At 38.8% G+C, this 13,642-nt stretch overlaps 1 non-coding gene across 1 annotated transcript; it reads left to right on the top strand.

Annotated features, from left to right (window-relative positions):
• The first annotated feature begins 1,852 nt into the window (after positions 1-1,852).
• On the top strand, positions 1,853-1,979 carry LOC141423707 (small nucleolar RNA SNORA31). The gene has a single exon (XR_012448531.1). It is a non-coding gene; the product is annotated as a small nucleolar RNA SNORA31 (small nucleolar RNA).
• Positions 1,980-13,642: the final 11,663 nt, after the last annotated feature.

The following is a 13,642-nucleotide window of genomic DNA, read 5'->3' as shown; positions in this document are numbered from 1 at the left end:
TTGTTTTGTTTTATTAACAAAATGCTTTCTGCTTTTCTCTTTTGTATACCTCTGACCTGCAGGGTGGTCCTCTTGGAATAAGAAAATACAGCCTTAAATGTCCCTGGCTAGGAATGACCCATGCTTGGCAATCAGTGCCTTAAAACAGAATACAGCTTTTCACTTTGGGGCTAACGTGGTTTAAATTTTAACTATTTAGGAGATTTTCCCCAAATGAGATGATTTTGATTCAAAGGATAAAACAGGTTGAACATTGAAAAAATAGGTCAAGGTGCTTTCCTTTTTTCCTTAATGCCTGGTGTCATGAAAGAACACTGAATTTAGAGGCAGAGGACATGGGTTGCATCTTAGCTCTACAACTCAGTGGTTACCTTCATTTTCTTCATCCATACAATTAGTGATATAATAATACAAACTCCTGGGCTTGGTTGGATAATCAAATGAGATCATAAATGTGAAAATCCTTTACAAATAAAGAGATTTACATGTATGTTATCATTATAGCATCACTTCTAAGAAAAATATGTCAAAAGCCTCAGTTAAATCCACTGGAACATTTTAACACAGAACTATGAATACCCCTAATGAAATTATTTATTTGACAGGTTTTTCTTTTCTTTTCCTTTCTTCTCTCTCTCTTTTTTTTCTTTCTTTTTGACTGGAGAGTGAGAAGGACGTATAGAGAAAGGATTAAAGAGAAGGGATGAAAGCTATTTTTCTTCACAAAGAAACCTTTATCTTCAAGTTTTTCTTCATAAAATTCATGGAGTCTGTAGTGGCATTTTACTCTACATAAATATTGTCCACAGAGCTGTGTCCTGAGTCTTGCTTGCCATTGTAGAAAAATCTGGAAAACAGAAAGTTGAAAGCCAGGCGGCAAGTTTTCCTAAGTCTTCATGATAATGAGAAAAATAACCACAACTTGGTGAGCTAAATTAATTAAATTTACATGACTGTCATTATCCTGCGATTATGTCCTTCCTACATTATTCCGTGTAAAAATCTCCTTCCTCTTCTGAGATGATGGTGATAGTAGATGGCAACTGTTTTGTTTGTTTTCAATGTCCTTACTCTGCAAAGTAAGGAGCTGGCTACCCTATGTCAGGCCCCAATTATTTTTTGAAATTGGACTGACCCATGGCAGGGAAATTCTCTGGGAACCGTGGGCCCGGGAGGTTAATTGGAGATGGCAGGGATGGCGGTGGGGAAGCTGGTTCAGCTGCTGTGCTCTGCGCCCTTCCCCGGGGCCGGGGGCCCAGTGCCCCACATCCGGCCTGTCGCCAGTCCCTGGCTGGGGATCTGCGTCCCCGCCCCGCTGGCTCCTCAGCCCTGGCTGCTTTGCTCTCCCAGCCGCTCCTGGCTGGCGTCATCCTTCTAGACACAGCTCCCTAAGTTTGCCATGTGCAGTGACCCTGTGTTGACCCCGAGCCATGATACAAACTATGGGATTGTGATGACTCTCTAATTACCCACAGGACCTCGGTGAGCCGTCGGCCCGCTGCTCCGCTAGGTTCCTCCCCAGCTTGGTCATCACCGGGCATCCAGACCACAGTCATACTCCGTGCCTCTGGGAAGTGGGGAACCCCCACAGGGGCTCACAGACTTCTGGGAATGGCAGGGTGATTTCCTCCCGGCTCATGAATCAGAGAGGCCGTTTGCACCATGAATCATTCTGCCCTACTTGGGAACCTTGTTCTCCACTTGATTTACCCCAGTAGTCAAGCAAAGGGGTGCCCAGGATCTGGGGGCATTGCACTTGGATGGATTGTGGGGGATGGCTTAAGCATTTTACTTCCATGCCCAAATTCTAAAATCTCATGTGTTCTCTTCAAGCTGAAAAGGGACGTAGTACCTGCATCAACTGACTGACCTTGAATAAATTGCTGTTCTGTTGGTTCGCATTCAGATGCAAAAGAAAATAATCCCTGAGCTTTCTGTCTGTCTTTGCCGCAGCACAAATTGAACTGGAGAATATGTGACTAGAAAAAAAAAGGGGGGGAGGGGGAGACATAGTAACTTGTCTAGAATTACTAAAGTGACAAGCAACAGGTTTTGGTACTCCAGTAGAAAATGTTGTATTTTACTATAATAACTGCCCACGTGCAGAATTTGTGCCTGAGACTGGGTTTACATCATCTCTGATACTAACTAAAACAAAAAATACAGCCTTAACAACAACAGAGACATTTTTCAGACAAGGAAACTGAGGATTGGAATAGTTAAGTAACTTGTTCAACTCATCCAGCTGGAAAGTAACACTTTGCCATGCTCAAAATCTTATGGTCTCCAGGAGTTTAAGAGTGGAAACTCGGGAGGCATGACTGGTTTCAAGGGTAGGTTGACCTTTGATTGACTACCAAATCATAGGTAAAGAATTACTCCTAGTTTTCAAAACAACTCATAGAGTTTTATTTTTTAATAAATTAGCCAGGCGTTGGTGGCTCATGCTTGTAATTCTAGCTACCTGGGAGTCTAAGAATGAGAGGATCACACCTGGAGGCCAGCCTGGACAAATAGTTCTCAAGATCCCATCTCCAAAATAACCAGAGCAAAATGGACTGGAGGTGGTTCAAGTGGTAGAGCACTTGCTTTGTAAAAGCAAAGCCTTGAATTCAAATCCCAGTCCCACCAAAAAAAGAAAAGAAAAAAAATTTAAATGAGAAAATTAACATGGGAATATTGACTTCTCAAAGTTAGCAGAACACTCTAAAAAGTGCTTGACTAACTCAAGAAAAAACTCAATCCAAAAAATCCATCTTTATTATTCAAATATTGCCCTGCCTGTGGCAGGTGCTGAGGAAAACAAAGATGAAGAAGACAACGGCATCTGTCTTCAGGACATTCGCAGAGGATTACTGCTGGTTGGCTTATTTCCCACTTAATGTGCTATTAAAAGTTATATTTCTAAAGTACCCTATTTGAACTTTTAGAGCAGATTACTTAATTTCTCTGGCTTTTCAAATCCATGGCTTGTCACAGCACAATGTTTGTACTGCTCACCTGGCATGGGTGCTACCGGAAGTCTCAGGTTATCCACAAGCAACATGGAAAGCACTGTCAAGGAATGAGTTTGTATCCAGTGGTTGTATTTTGAAAAAGAAATGAATGAACTCTAAGTAGCAGACATGGAACTGTGGACATGGAACTGTTTCTGAAGCCAGTCTGTTTTCCTGGCTTCAGGAGATGTTTTTAGTTCAGAGCCTTCGGTCCTTGACTTTCTAAGTAATTTGTACTTTCTGTTGTCCAATGAAGCCTGTGGTTAAGACAGTAATACTCTGTTCTTGAGACTCACAGTCCTCTCCTACACCTGGAACAGATAATACAAAGTAACTCACTTCTTAGGGAGCAGTTTTACAATTAAAGTCCATAATCCTGAATCATGTCATGTCCCAACCTCATCAATAAACTGATCAGAGGTTTTAGCTAGAAAAGAATTTGGATACAAACAAATATGTCCTCATCTTACAGAGGAAGAAACTGAGGCACAAAGAAGCCAGGAGACTTCAAAGACACAGCGCAAAGATCTGATGGAATAGAAACACATTCCTTCTGGAGAGGGAAGTTTGCATCACCTTACTTTTGGAGGTTTCTCCTGCTGTGTTATTTTCTACATGGATGTCCCTATGAAGTAGGTGACAATTTCACTGTTTGCAAAAGGACAGCTACCTCCCAAGAAGTCTGTTAACATTTTGGTAATATGGGACAAGCAAAAAAATAAATAAATAAATTAGGACATGCCTACATGGATTAAAAATAAAGGAGGGTTAAGATTTATTAAACAATAAATCTTATTACCAGTTAATAATGGTAGATAGCTACCACTTGTGAGTGCCTTTTACATATTATGTTTATAATATAGTGTATCATTCATTTTTACAACAATGCAGATTGTATGATGAAACCCACTTAACAAACGCAATGTGCTGAGGATCACGCAGATTATAAATGAAGTCAGATTCCAGCTACAGTCTTGCACTACTTAACAATGGGAAATGTTCTGTGAAATGTATCAATAGACAATTTTGTTGTATAACCATACAAACCAAGATGGTGTAGCTTACAACACACCTATGTTAGCTAGTACAGCCTATTGCTCCTAGGTGACATACCTGTACAGCATGTCAGTGTACTGTACAGATGGTATTGGTGTAGCTAAATGTAGAAAAGGTAGAGGAAAAATACAAAGTAATAGGAAATTTCTAGCTACATTATAATCTTGTGGGACCACCATTGTTTGTGAGGTCTGTTGTTGACTGAAACTTCGTCTGCCATAAAAAGAAGAAAAAATAGTCTCGCTCTATCTTCTTTTTTTTTTTTTTTTTTTGGTGGTGTACATATCATTCAGCTTTAGTATTAAAGTTGCAAACAAAAGTATTGAGAAACATCATATCTATAAACATATTCTAATGGAGATACAATATAAATGATGTAAATTGTGACATTAATAACAAAGTATGGGAAAGGGAGAAGTAAAACTGTAAGTTTTATATGTGATTAAAGTTAAGTTGTTCTCAGCTTAAAACAGACTTTATAACTGTAAAATTTTTTTTTAATTTTATTATTCATATGTGTATACAAGTCTTGGGTCATTTCTCCCCCCTGCCCCCACCCCCTCCCTTACCACCCACTCCGCCCCCTCCCTCTCCCACCAACCCCTCAGTACCCAGCAGAAACTATTTTGCCCTTATTTCTAATTTTGTTGTAGAGAGAGTATAAGCCATAATAGGAAGGAACAAGGGTTTTTGCTAGTTGAGATAAGGATAACTATACAGGGCATTGACTCACATTGATTTCCTGTGCCTGTGTGTTACCTTCTAGGTTAATTCTTTTTGATCTCACCTTTACTCTAGTTCCTGGTCCCCTTTTCCTATTGGCCTCAGTTGCTTTTAAGGTATCTGCTTTAGTTTCTCTGCGTTAAGGGCAACAAATGCTAGCTAATTTTTTAGGTGTCTTACCTATCCTCACCCCTCCCTTGTGTGCTAAAGCTTTTATCATGTGCTCATAGTCCAATCCCCTTGTTGTGTTTGCCCTTGATCTAATGTCCACATATGAGGGAGAACATACGATTTTTGGTCTTTTGGGCCAGGCTAACCTCACTCAGAATGATGTTCTCTAATTCCATCCATTTACCAGTGAATGATAACATTTCGTTCTTCTTCATGGCTGCATAAAATTCCATTGTGTATAGATACCACATTTTCTTAATCCATTCGTCAGTGCTGGGGCATCTTGGCTGTTTCCATACCTTGGCTATTGTGAATAGTGCCACAATAAACATGGGTGTGCAGGTGCCTCTGGAGTAACCTGTGTCACAGTCTTTTGGGTATATCCCCAAGAATGGTATTGCTGGAACAAATGGTAGATCAATGTCTAGCTTTTTAAGTAGCCTCCAAATTTTTTTCCAGAGTGGTTGTACTAGTTTACATTCCCACCAACAGTGTAAGAGGGTTCCTTTTTCCCCACATCCTCGCCAACACCTGTTGGTGGTGGTGTTGCTAATGATGGCTATTCTAACAGGGGTGAGGTGGAATCTTAGCGTGGTTTTAATTTGCATTTCCTTTATTGCTAGAGATGGTGAGCATTTTTTCATGTGTTTTTTGGCCATTTGAATTTCTTCTTTTGAGAAAGTTCTGTTTAGTTCACTTGCCCATTTCTTTATTGGTTCATAGTTTTGGGAGAATTTAGTTTTTTAAGTTCCCTATATATTCTGGTTATCAGTCCTTTGTCTGATGTATAGCTGGCAAATACTTTCTCCCACTCTGTGGGTGTTCTTTTCAGTTTAGAGACCATTTCTTTTGATGAACAGAAGCTTTTTAATAAAATGGCTGTATTATGAACTTAAGGCTGGAAGAAGGTCCCCAAAACATCCTTAATGAAGTCTGTAAACTGCATAGGTCTCAGCCTGGATGATAGGGTCCTCTTTTTCACCACAGCCACCACAGCAACAAAGGCACTACTTTCTAGGACTAAAACAATGACAGAGGAGAGAACACTCCAGTGCCCACTTCTAGATTACCCTTAATGGAATAAGGAGTAAGCAGTAGGTAGAGTCTCTCTAGGCAAGAATTTGCCATTAGTAACATTCTCTTACTCAATGTTACTGCTTCTACTTGTCCTCTTAGGATTGAACTTCAGAAAGTACCTATTGAAATTCACACATGCAACATAGAGGTAAGGACAGAGGCTGTTCCATTTTTAGTCCCACTAGCACTTGACCTGGATCTGAAGAAAAAAATGTGCCTTCCTATAACTCTTCTGGGAGACAAAAAGAAAGCAGCTGCCTGGGCAAAGAATCAGGTAACTGCATAGGTCAGGCAGCAGATAAGAACTAGCCAATAGAATAAATGTGGGTGAATGTTTGTGGGCCAAGTTTTGTCAAGCTTCTATGGATTTTTTGCACATCATCCAGCACCTTGCACTCATCTTTAAGTAGCCTTTAAATCAGAGATTGATGCTTAGCTATCTAGAGGAGATCCATTTGTGATAATAAGAATGGTAGTAAAACTTTGCATAATATTTGCATGCTTAAGAACTTTACTAGGTCCTGGTAGCATGCTTAAGCTTCTGACTGTACAACCAGATAACACAGGCGTGAATCTCAGCTCCATCACTTCCAACCATGTGGTATTCCTGACACCCTTGGTGAATCTTAGCTTCTTCTGTAAAATTGGAATAATGACCATTTCTAGCTCATGGGATTATTGGGATGGCTAAGTGAATTAACATCAAACATTTCCAAATGTGTGTGGTACACAGTAAGTGCATAATAGAGTTCATTCTGATGGTTTCTGTGTTTTGTTTTGTTTCAGACAGTTCAACATAGCTGGTATATGTGGAGCAAGAACGTTGAAAAAAAGGAAATAAGCATTTTGCATTGAATATTTGCTTTTTAAAAATGTCTTTGCTGCCTCCTGCTCCCTAGTGATAGTCTTGGGTGTGAAGATGGAATCCACTCCGTGTGGTCAGCAACCATGATTGCCTTGACAATTCTCTGGCCAACTCCAGTGTTCAGGAGTCAGGGTGTCTGCTGAGATCCCCTCACTGAGGTCTCAGAGGAGCCGTAAGTGTCAAGATTAGGAGGAATTACTTCTGGAATTTCCCTGCCATTTGACACTTGCAGAGTATTTTGTAATCTACCTTTGCCCACCTGCTGGGATTTAGAGCGAGGACAAACCTTTCCACTTGGCAAATTCTCCTAAAGGAACAGAGTAACTCATAGTCAGGGATGAGAATGGAAGTCAGAGTTTTTCACTTTTTTCCTCAAATCATCTAGTGATTAAAAAAAAAAAATTTGTACTAATTGATTTAACCTTTGAAAGACTGAAGCAAGGGTGATGATAACAATTACTGTTAATATTTGTCCTGTGCTTTTGATGCAGAAGACGCTGAGCGTTTTATGCGCATCTGAAGATAATATTGTGGGAACACTCTCTTTCCCTCTGTTTTATAGATGAGGACACCAAAGCACAGACAGATTAACTAGTTTGGCCAAGTCACATGGCTGCTGAGTGGAAGAGGACTCAAAGTCAGGCTGTGTCACTCAGGGGCCTATGTTCTTATATCACAGTAGTGTTATAAAGGAATCCTGCCTGAGCCCATGACCTAATGGAGTCATTTCAGACCTTCCTGCCCCTCTTTGCATAAGAAAATAAATCATGATGTTTGAAATGAAAATACATACAATAGACCACAGTGCAGGAGGGTCTAGGATTAGATGGCTTTCTGAGAAACTCTGTTTATTACCTTCATGTGTTTACTACTATTTTAGGTCTCCTCTATAAGGTCTAGAACTTGATTTTTCTTCCCAGCACACCGGTTCTCAGGGACTAACTCACATTAATGAATCTTAAAAAGACTAGAGGCCAAACGAACTTCCAAGATGTTACTCTTAACAAACACTGAATGCCTAGGTACTGATGACATAATCTGAAGTTTCAATAAAAATTTCTGTCCTCATGAATCTTAAATTCCAAATGTGGATGCAAGTGATAACTAAATAGAGATATGTACATATAGAGTACATATCATGCAAAGTCAGTTACTATGAAGGGCTATGAAAGAAAAAATCCATCAGGAAAGAAAACAAGGTGTGGAGGGATGCTACCTTGACTAAGTGGACAGTGAAGTACTTTTTGAGGGGTAGTATGTAAACAGAGACCTGAATGCAAGGAAGCAAACCGAGTATATGTGACTAGTACTCAGATGGAGAAGGGAGCAGGAGCAAAGGCCCTGGGGTGGGAACAGACTTGACATGCCTAAGAAACAGATGGAAGGCCAATATAATTGACTTTCCATGGGCAGAGGAGGAAGAAAAGAGTGATAGGACAAGGTGGGAAAGGCCAGAGGGGCCAAGTCACATAGGGTCTTATAAAGCCATAGACCATAAGAAAGAATTTGAGATTTTAATTCCAATGAGATATAAGTTATAGGAGGCTCTTGAACAAGGGAATTACATACCCAAATTTTCACCTTAAATTCAAGTTGTACATGAATATCCATAGGGGAAAAATAAAAACTTTGATTTTTATGACACCATGCAAAATAATAATGATAATAATAATCCAAGATGGATCATAAATCTAAATGCAAAGCTCAAATTATAAATCTGATAGAAAAACACACAGGAAACTAGTCTGCTAACCTTGGGGTGGGCAAAAGCAGCACAAAATTCTTTTTGTAGTGATGAAATGCTCTCTATAGTTATGGATGTTGACTACATAAATGCATAAATTTATTAAAATGCCTCAAATTTCCTACACATTTACTACATATACCTTCCAACAAACTAAAAACAAAATTACAACTTGGAAAAGCAGGTAAAAATAACAAATCCTTAAGAAAGAAACAAATGATCAAAGTTGATTCAACAATTATTGAAAATTTGAATGGTTCTAAAAAATGGGGGAAATAATGAATTGACTGTTCACAGCCTGCAAAATAAATTAACAGGCTCTTCCAAAATATACAGAAAACCTGGGTTTTCAGTTAGATAAGATCTTGACAAGAACTGGTCAGATAAGGACTGTAGGGAAAAGTTAAATTACAGGCCAAATTCACCTTTGAACTTCAATGCAAATATTCTAAATGAAAGGTTAGCAAGCCAAGTACAGCAACTTTTAAAAAGGTACTATTTTGTATGTTGAACCATGTTTGCATCCCTGGAATGAAACCGACTTGGTCATGGTGTATAATCTTTTCACATGTTGTTGAACTCTGTTTGCCAGTATTTTGTTGAGAATCTTTGCATCTGTAAAAATGTTGGTCTATAATTCTCTTTTCTGGTTGCATCTTTCTTGGATTTTGAATGAGTATAATGCTGGCTTCATAGAATGAGTTTGGTAGTGTTCCCTCCCTTTCTACTTTCTGGAAAAGTGTAAGGAGTGTTGGTGTTAGTTCTTCTTTCCAGGTTTGGTAAAATTCAGTCATGAATCCAGGTACTGGTTCTTCTTTGTAGGGAGGTTCTTTGTTGCTGCTTCAATTTCACTGTTTATAATAGGACTATTAAGGTGTTTAATGTCTTCTTGGTTCAATTTTGATTAATTATATGCATCTAGGAATTTATCCATTTCATCTAGATTTTCCAATTTACTTGAATATGTTTTCAAAGTACTCTCTAATGATTCTCTGGATTTCATTAGTTTTTGGGGTTATGTCCCCTTTTTCATCTCTGATTGTATCAGTTTGAGACTTTTCCCTCCTCCATTTAGTCATGTTGGCTAAGGGTTTGTCAATCTTGTTAACCATTTCAAAGAACCAACTTTTTGTTTCATTGATGTTTCTATAGTTTTTTTGGTTCCGATCTCATTGATCTTGGTCTTGATTTTTATTATTTCTCCCCATCTGCTGGTTTGGGGTTTTGTTTCTTCTTGTTTTTCTAGGAGCTTAAGGTGCCTCATTAGGTTGTTTAACTCACATTGCATTCAAGTTGTCACAAAATAGTATCTTTTTAAAAGCTGCTGCACTTAGCTTGCTAACCTTTCATTTAGAATTTTTACATTGAAGTTCAAAGGTGAATTTGGCCTATAATTTAACTTTTTCCTACAGTCCTTATCTGACCAGTTCTTGTCAAGACCTTATCTAACTGAAAACCCAGTTTTTCTGTGTATTCTGGAAGAGCCTGTTAATTTATTTTGCAGACTGTGAACAGCAAATTCATTATTTCTCCCATTTTTTAGAACCATTCAAATTTTCAATAACTGTTGAATCAACTTTGATCATTTGTTTCTTTCCTAAGGATTTGTTATTTTTACCTGCTTTTCCAAGTTGTAATTTTGCTTTTAGTTTGGTAGAAAGTATATGCAGTAAATGTGTAGATAATTTGAGGAATTTAAATAAATATATATATATAACATTTACTTTGTTCATTCCTCCATTGGTGGACACCTAGGTTGATTCCTATATAGTGAATATTGTGAACAGTGCTGCAATCAATATAAGCATGCAGATGCCTCTTCAACATGCTGATTTTATTTCTTTTCAAAATATACCCAATAGAACAACTGCTGGACCATATTTCTAGTTTGTAGCTCTATGTCTATTCTAGCTTTTTGAGGAACCTACATATTCTACATATACTGTTACACTCCCACCAACAGTGTAAGAGTTCCTCTTTCTTTGAATCCTCATCTATATTTGTTATTTTGGTTTTTTCTTTTTAAAAAGCACCATTCTAATAGGTATGAGGTAATATCTCCTTGTGGTTTTGATTTTCTTTACCCCAATGGTTAGTGATATTCAGCATTTTTTTCATCTACTGTTGACTTTGGCTAACATTGTCAATATTATTTGAGAAATGTCTAGTTAATTTGTCCATCTTTTAATCAGGTTTTTTTTTTTTAAACTTTTGAGTTGTTTGAGCTTTTCATATATTCTGGATAGTAGTTCCTTGTTAGACAGGTAGTTTGCAAAGATTTTTCTCCCATCCTTAAGATGTCTCTTCACTCTGTTGTTTATCTTCTTCATTACACAGAAACTTTTTAGTTTGATATAATCCCATTGTCCATTTTGACTTTTATTGCCTGTGCTTTTTGGAATTAAAGCCAAAAGATCTCCTCATAAATATGTCCTCATAAATATAACCTAAAGTGTTTCCTCATGTTTTCTTCTAGTAGTTCCGTAGTTTTAGTCTTACATTTAAGCCTTTGCAGAAAAATGAAACCAGGCTCCTATCTCTCACCACACTCAAAAGTCAATTCAAATGAATCAAAGACTTAAATGTTTTGACTATTTCTGATTTGTGGGGATAAATTCTAGATCAACCTAGAATTGGCTTAGGATTATGATTTGGCTCCTCTATACTTTGACTATAGTGAAACTGGCATATTTGACCCCAGGCCCAAACTCCTGGACTTCCACATGTCAGGTCTGGCCACTTGCCCTTAAACACCAAAAAAAAAAAAAGGTGAAGGGCAGAGAAAAGGGTCTATTACATAGCCCAGACATGACTTGGGAAGAGGCGAAGTGAGCACTCAGCCCACCTTCACCTTCAGCCATCTTCAGGGTTCAGAATTGAGCTTTAGCATTAAATAGATAAAGAATTAGGGGCGGAGACAAAGGTATGCATGGTTAAACAGTCCCAGCCATAGGTATGGCCTGGTTGGTCATTATCTGAGTCCTTGTTCTTGGAGGGTTCCAAGGGTTCCAGAGAAGTTGTTATTGTTGTCATCACTTGAGGGGGGCAGTCTGGTTCCCATGAGATGATTGCTCCTGCTCCAGGGTACAGCCTCATCACCACAAGTAATTTGTCCTCATTTAGAGGGATGATCTGTCCTGCAAATCTCTACCGTTTCTTATGGAAAGTTTCAGTCCCTTGTCATAAAGATATTCCTACCCTTCCTTGATTCCAAGGTGGCTGCAGGAAGAGAAAGGCTCAGAGCAACAGACAACGGGTAAAAAAGATGCCAAGCTTTTCTTGTTTTTAGTTAATTCTTAGGCCTAAGTAAGGAGTCAGTGCTTTTCAGCAAAGGCAGTTTAGGCACCTCTGACAATTACACCCTTCTTTTATGCCAACTTGAATGATCTAGCTCTATTTCTCATGGAATTTCTAAAGCAGGCGTCCTGGTTTTCATGAGTTATGAGACCTTCAGTTCATTTGGGTTCCTCAAAGGCTGATCAGAAAGTTTAAAATCTGACAAAGATAGGCACATTGTGACCAAGCATTGTCCGACTGGTAGGTGATACAGATTTAGCTAGAGAGAAGATTTTGTCACAAGATGGTAAGCAGTAATATAATCACCCATACCAAACTAGTGGAGCCTGTTAGGACTTGAATATAAGCATGTTTCTTAACAATCACACCTTACTCCCTTTGGTTTTTTTTTTTTTCCCCATCTGACTTTTTAAACCTGTCAATGAATAATGCCTACTCATTGCTGCCTCCTGTCCATTAATTCTGCTTGGCTATGTTTGAAATTTGGGACAACATGCTTCCCAGGTGATTGCGATATGAGTCAAGTAGAAAAAGTGGATGTCAACAGTCCCGGTGAGGTCCTAAGGCTTTGGCAGTGGGTTTCATGCAGAGCCTGCTGTTGTCACCTCATCAGTCAGTCCCACAGCACTGTTATCATCACAACCAGTCATTCCACACCGCAATCACAACAGGGGAGAAGAAAGCCTTCCCTTTACAATTGCACTGCAAGCAGCTTGATCCCTGTGACCTTGAGAAGTATAGTCACAGGTAGGAGTTTCCTGGTGGCACATCTACATATCTTTTCTTCCCAGAGCACTGACCCCTCCCTCCTACAAATCTTCATTCTTCTCAAATTGGAAGATCCTCATGAATGAGACTACGTGAGTTCAAGGACTTGGCTATAAGCCAAAAGGCCAAACTAAAAGGACCACAGAGGTGAAGAAAAGGTATAATTTTGGACTGCCTCGGAATAGAATACAATCCAGAGGCTGAGGCTGTGGATTTTATGGGAGCTCCTGACAGTGCTCATAGTAAAGGAAAACTGATCACTGCCTTCAATTAGTGACTTTAGCAAGACCTGTTACTGTGCCAAATAATAAAGAAAATAGAGTTGATCATCTGTTTACCACTTACATTTCCTGCTCTTCTTCCTATCCTCTCACAAGGACCTTTTTCTCTAAGTCCAACAGACTTAATCCTCCCTAGTTATCAAGTTTGGTGATCAAGAATCATCCAACATCATAACTCACATTGTGTTTAAGGAAGTGCTATAGCTTACTCTGAGGCTTTTCCTAGAGGATTTGGATCAGAATGAAAGCCAGTATCTCAATTTAGAGAGATGTAGCTTGATTGAAGACTGGTTGCCCCCCTGGGATCCAGGCTCAATTGCTGCTTGGGTCTAAGTGTACACATTGTTCCTTGGATGTTGGTGAGAAGGTGTGAGCTAAACTCATATAAGGCTAGTGATAATCACAGCTACAGTTGCTGGTTATTAAGTCCCTACTCCATTCACCAGAAGGATTACATACACTATTTCATTCAGTCATCACAAAAAACAAAAAGAGTTGCTATTATTTCTATTTTACTGGTAAGGAAATTGGCATAAATAAGTCTAAACAACTAAACAGTAGAACTAGTGAAGGGCAGAGCTGGACTTTGCAAGCCTTTGATCTCTCGACTTTGTAACAATATCTTACAAAGCAAAACTGCAGCTAAATTCTAAAACTAAAATTG

The sequence above is a fragment of the Castor canadensis genome, chromosome 5 (assembly GCF_047511655.1).
Source record: "Castor canadensis chromosome 5, mCasCan1.hap1v2, whole genome shotgun sequence".
Lineage (NCBI taxonomy): Eukaryota > Metazoa > Chordata > Mammalia > Rodentia > Castoridae > Castor > Castor canadensis.
This window is presented reverse-complemented; position numbering and strand designations above follow the sequence as displayed.